The sequence below is a fragment of the Schistocerca nitens genome, chromosome 3, assembly GCF_023898315.1.
Source record: "Schistocerca nitens isolate TAMUIC-IGC-003100 chromosome 3, iqSchNite1.1, whole genome shotgun sequence".
NCBI classification, from domain to species: Eukaryota; Metazoa; Arthropoda; class Insecta; order Orthoptera; family Acrididae; genus Schistocerca; species Schistocerca nitens.
The window spans coordinates 512,621,739-512,630,409 of NC_064616.1; the positions used below are offsets into that span (position 1 = coordinate 512,621,739).

Consider the following 8,671-nt stretch of genomic DNA (forward strand, 5'->3'; position numbering starts at 1 on the left):
AGAGGTACCTACAATCTTCCTCTGTAATGGTGAAAAAGCGTGGCGCCCTGCGACGGCACCCTTGTGCTCGGCAACGCTTCAAACAGCAAGGTGTAGAAACTGGCGAAGAAGAGGCCAAAGCTTAGAAGTTCACGTGAGGTCTAACATCGGTTATTAATGTCACATTGGCACCAAATTTCATCACAGTTCTACCCAATGGCACCGTAAAAGTGTCACACGGTGGGAAAGTCGTCAAACCCCCTCCTGCCCACATTTCACCCCCACTTTTGAAGCCTCAGTGATGGACGTCAAAACTGCAAAACATAGCGCTGAAATACCGCGCATTTCTTGTGGGTGGCAGAGGAAATCATTTCAGATCCCCCCCCCCACACACTCAGAATCGACACGAAGGTGTCTCAGTAGGTGGCATAAAGGTCGTCAGTGAAACCATCTCTTTCTTTTATCGTTGTTCCCATGCATATCGTGATCGAAAAGTTCGCAGTACTGTCTGATGTAGGGCGAAGGACTTGGCAGCGCGTGACACTGATGACACCCCGAAGATGACTGAACTCTTCTCTAAGGCAACTGTGGGACAGAAACCCCACTGAACGTGATAGCAATCCTCTGGAATGCAGTGCGATTGCAGTTTTTTTCTCTGCTGTGCAGGGTGGACCCACTAGGGCCTGTTCTAAGCCATTCGACGACAATCGAATATGATCCAAAGCAACAAAGAGTGCTCATGCTTCTCTAGACCTGTTTCGCGCCCTCCTGTGGAGTGGTCACGGTGGGATGCGATTTTGATACATGCGTGACTAAAGCTGCAAAGGCTTCCTTTGAGACATCTTATCTGGCTACACCCTCAGGCTAAGCGTAAATTGAGATGCGTATAGCACGCTTGACGTGACACGATACTACAGCGCGACGTGCACGTTTCGCACGTGTCTCGCTGGCCCAACGCATATTGAGACGCGTACACATAGTTTGCACGAGTCGGTTGAAGACGCTGTGCGCTGGCACAAATGAAGCGCGCACACCCTGTAATCTATCTCAAACGATTTTACAGAAACTACTCAGTAAAAATATTTGATTTTTGTCTTGCTTGTAGCGTTATATGTGAGCTTAGTGATGAAGTGCCCATCATCTCTCTAATCGTATACTTATTGTGATACACACATTTCAGTAAGGCGCTACGCACAGTTCTAAAAGTTTGTAATGAAAAATAGAGGTCGCTATTGTTTTCCGTTTGGTGTGTATTACACCATATGTTGCTGCATATGAAATTTAGCTACATGTTGAATTTTTCTATATCCTTGGGAGGAGGTCTCTAGTGGTCTCCGATATTGAGAAAATGGATCCAACGTAGAGCGCTCACTCACGATCTCACGCCCGCGAGAATGAAGTATTCACAATATCCCTCGAATCTGCTAAACCGTTCGAGACATCGAAACGAGGTTTTGGCGAATAATAACACGCAAGGTGGAGAGTTTTTTGCCAGTTCATAAACACACGGAACTTTCTTATCTATGGTGATGTATCAGTAGCTATATTTTCTTTTTATTTTCACTCCAGTGACTATAATTTTTTAAGAGATATCGACAGCCGGTGAAGCAAGAGTTTCCTAGTATAAAATAAACATTAAATTTCTTCTCTTATGTTACTACAAACCGACACAATGAGATTTTTCGTAAGCTATTCAGTTCTTCGGTTGCCAGTTAATTGTTTAATGAGACACTCTGTTTCAGAATTCTGTCGCAATAAGTACTCTCAGATGAGTTTGTGCAAATTATACTGTGTTTTGGCAAAGGAAGTACAATGAAACCTGTCAAAAAGATAAATGTGGTCGTTACTCAAAAACTGCGATGCTTCTTCAAATGAGAAAAGGTTAACAATTCACACAAAAATAAATTGCCAATTCTGTTGAAATTTTGGTTGAATCACCGTAACCCATCGTATTTTTACGACTGAAATGGAAACTTGCCAAAGGATTTTATTCCTTTTCTTGATCTGAACAGTATTAAAATAATGACAAGCGTTCCCTTCAGGTGGAATGACAGGCACTTGCCAGAAGCTAGTTACTCACCTACGGCTTGCCAAAATGACAGTGTATGATTCGTGAATAAAATAGTTGTTATTGAGAAAAATAAACAATTGATCTGCCTCACAACACAATGGTCAATGTATTGTCAGCAGCTGAGAATAATGTGCGCGACACGAATGCGGAAGATAGCCATGTATGCCTTGTGAGCGGGAGTTTACGTCGTTCGAAAAACAGTGTCATGCAAGTAGATCTGTCTTTATCAGCAATACATTTCAACAAACTAAATATATCAAATCCCCATACTCTTTCAGGACAGTCATACTTTCGTAATAATTCCTACCATTTTTTCATTTGGTTTGCCTGTTATATAATTAGTTTATTATTGCTGGTAATGTGTATGCAACCACAGATATGTTTTTTCTCGTCACGGCGAGCCAAAGAAAACAATGTTATTCGTGATGTCAAATGGTTCAAACGGCTCTGAGCACTATGGGACTTAATATCTGAGGTCATCAGTCCCCTAGACTTAGAACTACTTCAACCTAACTGACCTAAGGACAGCACACACATTCTCGCCCGAGGCAGGATTCGAACCTGCGACCGTAGTAGCAGCGCGGTTCCGGACTAAATCGCCTAGAACCGCTCGGCCACAGCGGCCGGCTTCGTGAGGGCTTCTCGACTGTCTCTAGCTTGCATTGGATGTGAGATGTCTACATGCACATAGTATAAAGTCTCTTATTACATATATATCGAAGTAATGATGGTGCAACTTATATACAGTATTTCATATCTTGGATGCTTCTCACCAGAAGCACAAAGTGGTCATACCTATGGAAATAACACCTTTTCGACTTTTTGTAACAGACAGTAGAGATACGTCAGCATAACAGGCAGCAAGTAGATAACTTTGTTTTACTTTCCTGCCCTGCTTCTAGATCACATGATTTTATAATATTCCTTACATCCTTATTCACGACCGTCACGATGAGTGATCTGTCCCTTCTTATGATGTGAAAACTTTGTGGAGGCAGAAGATATACTCCCTCTGGCTAATGGCTCACCAGTTATTGAATTGGGCATTTTTCTTGACATAAGAATAAACAAAACAAAAGAACTGCACATATATATTTAACTGAAAACTGTTATGTACTAACGAAAAGAGAAGGAGCACTTAAACGGCGAGAAACGAAACGCTTCTCAGTGACAATAAAATTCAGTAAACTGTAAGGCCGTGTATTTCGGATGGGCAATACAGTCGGCTGCTGGCGTCATAATGCCATCTGTCGCGGTGTGCGGACCGTGAGAACTGCTCTGTGTGGAGCGTACTAACATCACTTATTCATCTCACCTAAGAAACTAAATAACTATGATAAATGTGATCTGTTTGTTTTAAATTTGGTATAGGAACTTTTATAATTTAGAAGAACAGTGGTTAAATTTTCATGCACATGACTTTAATAGTTTTCAAAATAAAAAAAAACCTATTAAAAAGTACTTAACCAACTCTTAGTAAAGTAAATTCAGATAGGAATCACGACAGTTTAAGTTTCTTTGTCATTTGAAAATACAAGCAGCACTCTCAGTGTGCAGAAGTTATTTTTAAAGAATTTTAGTTTTAAACTTTTAATAATTTTGCTTTCGTAAGGAAAATAATAGTTTAAAAGTTGATATTTATATCTTGTGTTAGAGTGGGAGTAGATGAGAGTGAATGTTAGTGTGTATGTGGGGACATGCGCCAACGTTCAATTTTATAGTGTATTAACCATGTGTAACTAGCAAGTGTTATGTAACCAGTGTGGTGTCACCGCCAGACATCACACTTGCTAGGTGGTAGCTTTAAATCGGCCGCGGTCCATTAGTACATGCCGGACCCGCGTGTCGCCACTGGCAGTGATCGCAGACCGAGCGCCACCACACGGCAGGTCTCGAGAGACGGACTAGCACTCGCCCCAGTTGTACGACGACTTTGCTAGCGACTACACTGACGAAGCCTTTTCTCTCATTTGCCGAGAGACAGAATAGCCTTCAGCTAAGTCCATGGATACGACCTAGCAAGGCGCCATTAACCATTTCAAGATAGAGTCTCACTTGTATCATCAAGAATGCTGTATACAAATGATGGATTAAAGTTAAGTATTATAGCAGCTACGTACTTTTCTTTATAGCATTCATTACGTATCCTGTTTCAGACCTATCTCTAGCCTGCGTCAGTAACGCGTGCCTTTCGGCTACTTCAGTGTGGCGTAGCTGTCTTGTTACGCTACAACAACCAGGATGTCCTGAAAACGGCGAATCTCCCTAACTGGTGGATGACCTATGTCTAGGAGCGTTTGCTTTTGTAATAAGGCAGCCAGAAAGATAGTAAGAGGATACTTAGTCCTAAAGTATATTTCAAGCATGATTTTCTTTTGATTTTCGTTTGGTTTGGTTTTGTGGAACATTTTGTGAAATTTTGCAATATGAAATAGTGTAGATGCATCTGCGAATGTTGATTGGAGTAAAGCGGTTTGCTCCCGAAATTGATCATAAAAATTTAATCTGATGGGATGACCATTTTGATCAACCAATGAGAGAGAAGTCTTTCCCGCGTAATTGAATGAGTTATATGCCCTGTGAACGACGGCATTCAGTTAGTTGTGAAGCCGCTGTCGGACAAGAAGGTCATGTTAAATGTGTCCGAAAAAATTATCTGTAAGATGTAGAAATTACGGTTAAATTGTGCTCGGCTTATATCGCCGTGTTAGCAGATGCAATTACGGAGATTTCTGTGAAGTTTTGAGAAGTTTTGGAACGTTGCTTGCAGAATAAATCGCGTGTGAAACTGTCTGCCTTTGTGAATATTGTGCGTGGCGTGTTCCGTATGCATGTACAGAACATTTTGGAGAGCATCTTCTTTCAAAGAATCCACTGAAAAGGACCGAATGTGAACACGTTTTGTAACAGAGTATTGCCTGTGTGAATCTCGTAATATTTCGGACTGGACTTAACACATTTCTTGCTGTCTTACATGTGATATAAGCCCGCATCTCGTGGTCGTGCGGTAGCGTTCTCGCTTCCCACGCCCGGGTTCCCGGGTTCGATTCCCGGCGGGGTCAGGGATTTTCTCTGCCTCGTGATGGCTGGGTGTTGTGTGATGTCCTTAGGTTAGTTAGGTTTAAGTAGTTCTAAGTTCTAGGGGACTGATGACCATAGATGTTAAGTCCCATAGTGCTCAGAGCCATGTGATATAAGCTGCACGAACTAGTAGTAGATGTGCTACCAACATAAATGTGTGCTTGGTGACATCATAAATGAAAATGACCGAAATAAAACATCAGCATCTACAAACAAACATTTTCAATGAAGGAAGGAAGCACCCACTTTGCCCGTTATTAATAGAGATTTACAAGTTTATCCTGTTACTTGAGTTACGCGGACTTAGTAATCGTAAATATGGACGGTGGTTTTCTTCAACGCTGCTTTTCTCGTCGTCTTCATAGTACTTAAGAATGCAGAGCAACGGGTGGTGAATGGACGCTATACTGAGGTATGTGGACATGAATAATTAAATCGCAAAACGCAGCGCACCAACCCTGCCTCGCCGCAGCAGTACAAAACCTAAAAAGTGGCGACATCTACCCCTGCTCTCCACATGACAAAAAATTTAAGTTATATAACCAGTTGCAAATACTGAATGTAAGCGAAATGCCCTTGAGTTAAACTCATCCAAGCGTTAAGTAAAGTTAATTCTCAATACCGAATTATAGTTGTTAAGATGCATATGAAATGCGTGTAAACTATCCAAGGCATTTTTGAACAGGAACTGCCTGTACTGGCAGTATAATCATATTCGAACTCAATACAGATCACATGGCCAAACTTCACACCACATCAAAACCACTTGGCCAGGAATACAATGTATGTTCATGTCAAAAATCCTGCTGTGTTCATATGAACGCTCACTCCAGAAATATCTCTACGCTTTGTGTGTACGTTCACTACTTGCATCTATTGGTAACTCGCAGGCGCCATAACAGAAACATTCATTCGTGTTAACGTTTGTCTGTACTTATTTAAAATGCCATAGGTAACTGTAGTGTGGAAGTGAAATACGCACTGTTGTTAGCCTTTTGTGTAAAGAAATTGAAAACAGTACGTGAAGTCGGCAACCATCTGTCGTTACTGTAGACTCGTTGCAGGAAATTGATACAGAAACTCAATAAAATAGATATTTTATGACGTGGCCTACATCTGATGAGTTCATTTCAAGGAGTGTTCACTATGACAATCTTACAGAACGCTTAAACTACCAGATGTTGTGCTCACTGCAGGTACCGAAAATGATGACTGAAGTGTACAATACCAGTTGACTAGCCAATGTCTTGAACTTCCTTGATTTGAACACTTATGAAAGAGGCGAATTTTTGAACTGAATTGTCATTGGAGACGAAACATGTGTAACTCGTGTTATAACAGAATTGAAACAACACTCCACTGAATATCTGCATATGATAGCAGCAAAGAACATAAAGTTCATAGGAAAAATTGTATGTACTGTGCTTTAGGGTATACAGGTGGAATCATCTGCAGTTTTTTAGACCACAGGATAACACAAGAAATACTGACACGTGATGTCAGAGCTTAACAATGCTTAATCAAGCAATGAATACTAAAATGCGTGACAAGATCAAGAGAGGGGTTATTTTACCTCTTGACAATGTCCGTTCACATACGCGTTAGGACACAAATCTTATCTCAAATAGCTGGGAGCAACCTGCTCTCTTTGAATTAACCCAGAGTTCCTCCTGCCCTAGAAGAAATACTTAGGTCATTGCCAAGAAAACGACAAAGATATCAAAACAACCATTCTGCTGTAGTAGGCAGATCTCATGGTAAATTTTGACGAGATTTCACTGAAGCCAGTTTAGGCCAATAACAACACACTCGCCAAATATCTCAGATGTCTCATTCAGAACCATATTTACTGCGATGTTTTTACTTCTATTGCCCTATACTTCTCCTAGTGTCACTTTTTGCTATTAATTATTTATACACTCTGTGTATATATACAAATTTCTTAGTTAAATCTTTGTGCTGTCAGACGCCAACGTTATGTTTGTAGCTCAGAACCATACCCATAACCTACATCTTCGAAATAGGGGAGTAGGAGCAGGGTGGACGTATGAGGTAATCTGCCTAACTTTTTTCCTCAAATTATTCTTGATAAGTGTATTTGTAATCCAATTTTATATACTCGAATACCGACTAGGCCCTAATCAGAAAAAGTCCATCGCGTCTTCGCAACTTCATTGCTCACCGAGATAGAAGTGACGGTATTTTTTAAAAGAAATATGGTAACTTTTGCGAGGAGATAGCAGATCTACGTGAGACATAATCGCCGATAAAGGTTTTTGTTGTTCTGACAAGAAATTATGGAGAAAAATATAACATGTGGGTTTGATACTATAACTGCTGTCGTTTCAATGGCCCGCCGCCCGTACGTATACGTTGACAAGTGCCTTACTATTGGTGGAACTTATTTTTGAAGCACACTCAAGGGGAGGCCGCCAATTGTGAAATTCAGATTCGATTCATGCTGCGCTTAATAAAAGCTCATGGCCAGAGGTGTAATGTGGCAAAGCACCAAGATGCACTTCTCAGCCGTTGTCGAGAAAATCGACAGTTAAAAGAAACCGTTGCGGTGAAATACTCTCTACGATTAATTATTTTCTATATATATATATATATTACAAAAAACTAATAATAAAAAAAATTGCATGGCGCAAGATTCGATCCGGCGACCTTCGGATGACGAACCCGAGCGCTTACCGCTGCGCCACGACGCTGTAGAAAACTGTTAATCGTAGAGAGTATTTCACCGCAACGGTTTCTTTTAACTGTCGATTTTCTCGACAACGGCTGAGAAGTGCATCTTGGTGCTTTGCCACATTACACCTCTGGCCATGAGCTTTTATTATGCGCAGTATGAATCGAATCTGAATTTCACAATTGGCGTCCTCCCCTTGTGAGACATATATTTTCAGTTAGTAATAAAATAGTTTTAAGAATTGCACCTGAATTTTTTCTTTAAAAACACGTTTTGCGTGACATGTGCTCTGAGAATTAGCATTACCACAGATTACATAATCATTGCGTCTGACACACCTGAAGAGAATACTGATCCTACCCGTTCGATCGGAGTATCGACCGAAGACTGCAGTGCTATTCAGTCCTAAAATCGTGTTTGTTTACACAGGTCAATGAATCTGTAATACCATCTGCGATGCAGCGTCGAGATAGTGTAGTTTGTTAACAAACCGTTCTGTTGCAAGTGTTTTATACCTATACATCTTGTTCAAAATATTTGTCAGATGTGGGGTTCGAACCCACGCTCCCTCTCGGGAACCAGAACTTAAGTCTGGCGCCTTAGACCGCTCGGCCAATCTGACAACGGTACGAACGACGCCACTGAATTGCATTTATAGAAACCATTTTCGCTCTTGGCTATAATCTTTCTTATAATTGTAATGAAGTATTTAACCATTTTCTCAGTATACTTCATTCTTAAAACTGCTACTTAGCGACAACCCTTTACTCGACGTCCCAAACAGCAAGACCAATTTCCTAGTATTACGACGAAGTGATGGAAAGTTCATGCGCCTTGTCAGAAGAGAC

At 41.0% G+C, this 8,671-nt stretch overlaps 1 non-coding gene across 1 annotated transcript; it reads right to left on the reverse strand.

Annotated features, from left to right (window-relative positions):
• Positions 1-8,361: 8,361 nt before the first annotated feature.
• On the reverse strand, positions 8,362-8,445 carry Trnal-uaa (transfer RNA leucine (anticodon UAA)). The gene has a single exon. It is a non-coding gene; the product is annotated as a tRNA-Leu (tRNA).
• Positions 8,446-8,671: the final 226 nt, after the last annotated feature.